General features: G+C 35.0%; 2 long non-coding RNA genes across 2 annotated transcripts in view; both read right to left on the bottom strand.

The window, feature by feature from the left end:
- The window catches only part of LOC103155323 (uncharacterized), a 22878-nt gene that overhangs the window by 15057 nt on the left and 5892 nt on the right, over positions 1 to 1929 (bottom strand). The gene's annotated exons all lie outside the window — the stretch shown is intronic.
- LOC103155325 (uncharacterized) lies at positions 488 to 1927 on the bottom strand. Its single transcript, XR_478027.2, has 4 exons — positions 1912 to 1927; positions 1802 to 1827; positions 1667 to 1712; positions 488 to 1481 (listed from the first exon to the last, which is right to left on the bottom strand). It is a non-coding gene; the product is annotated as an uncharacterized LOC103155325 (long non-coding RNA).

Raw genomic sequence — 1929 nt, 5'->3', positions numbered from 1 at the left:
ATCACAGTTCCTCGCTGGAATTCACTGAGCTCCTGAGAGCGACCCATTCTTTCATAAATGTTTGTAAAATCAGTCTGCATGCTTAGATGCTTAATTTTATACACTTGTGGCCGTTGACGTGATTGGAATGCCTGAGTTTGATCATTTGGATGGGTGAGGAAATACTGTTGACAATTTAGTGTATAAATACATATGTAGTTAAAACATATTTCAAAGATAAACACATTTATTTAAGAAAAGTAACTTTCTAGCTTAAACCTTTCAAGATGAACTCCAGTGAAGTCGCAAAATTCCAAGTAAATCTGCTTGTTATTTCTCATAAAACATGCTAGAAATAATCAATGGAGCTGAAAAGCAGGAGTCCAGGTTTTTAAGAAGGAGGTCCTTTCTTAAAACATAACATTGCAGAAGTTTTTAAATTGCAGTGGCCTGCAAAAGTATTCATATCCCTGGAACCTTTCTGTATTTCGTCACATTTACAACCACAAACATAAAATAGATTTTATTGAAATTTAATGTGAAAGATCTACACAAAGTGGTATACAATTGGGACGTGGAAAGAAAATTATACATGATTCAAAAAAAAAAAATTCAAAACCAAAAGTAAAGTGCAAAATATTCAGTCCCTTTTACTCTCAGTGCAATTAGTTGCCTTCAAAAGTTACCTGATGACTGCTAATGAGTAAATAGAATCCACCTGTATGTAAAATAATCTCAGTACAAATGCAGCTGCCTCAGCGTTTGATGATCTCAAAACTGGTATATAAAAGCACTGATGAGGTTCAGAGCACTCAGGTTTCTTACAAAACTGCATAAAATGACTAAGTTTGATTTAACATGATTTGTTGTACATCACCTATCTCCATTCTGGGTTAAAGTCACAGAAACTTCAGATATTTCACTCAATTTAAATCTTCCTTACTGCACAGTCTGGGCTTTCTTCCCTTCACTTTGATTGTCTCTGGTAGAATTTCAACTGGACCAATTAGAGAACAGAAAGAGAAGATACGAACAACGATGCTGATTTTCGGCGCTGTTTTAGAATTGCAGTCTGCCCCTCGTTTTAGCAATTTGCAGCGGAGGAAGTGAACAAAACTGTTCAGTCTGTGTTGGTCACACTTCCAAGAATTGAATTAACATTAACAGCCTCCTCGTTCAGTTTGGCACTTCTCTCTTTTCAGTGATGGATGTTGTTTTTTTACAGTGTAGAATAATTTCTAGTAAACTTCTTAGCATCAAACTGGTGCAAATGTTAGTGATTAAGTAAAATTGAAAACTTCAACAGAGTCCACGTTTCCAGGAAACAATCATTTCTCAACAGCCAGGAGCCCAGACCTTCTGGAAGAAGCAAAGTGTAGAACTGTAGCTGCTTTTTCTGATCACTGTAAAAACAAAGGCTCATCATCCAGCTTGCTTCTTCCAATATTTCGTATCAGTAATCAGTCATTTTCATCCAGGTGTTTGGCTTGGGGTTTCTTGCACTGTACAGAGAATATTTAAAAATGCAACGAACCGATTAGATATTGACAGAAACATCCAGAACAGCTCAAGCAGAATAAGATCAGTTTAATTTCATCCCTTAGAGAGAAAAATCTGTTTTTCAGAACAATGCCCAGAAAAACTGTCTATCCGATATTATTCAAGTAAATGACAATGTTCTTCTTACCTGGCATATTGAAAGCGACTTCCTCTTCTGCTCCTCCTGCTTTGCCCTTTTATGAAGAAAAGACAAATTATTTGGTAAAATAAATTTTGGCATCAATATCTATTCACATTACAGTTCAGTTATAAACCTACTTACCCCTCGTTGTTGATTTGTAGAACTGTCTGTTAAAAATGAAATGTTACAATTATTAAAACAGTAAGACTTTTTAAAATGCTGATATTTTAATTTGTATTTATTCATCTCACTTGGTTTTGTATTTTTGT

The sequence above is a fragment of the Poecilia formosa genome, unplaced genomic scaffold (assembly GCF_000485575.1).
Source record: "Poecilia formosa unplaced genomic scaffold, Poecilia_formosa-5.1.2 Scaffold421, whole genome shotgun sequence".
NCBI lineage: Eukaryota > Metazoa > Chordata > Actinopteri > Cyprinodontiformes > Poeciliidae > Poecilia > Poecilia formosa.
This window is presented reverse-complemented; position numbering and strand designations above follow the sequence as displayed.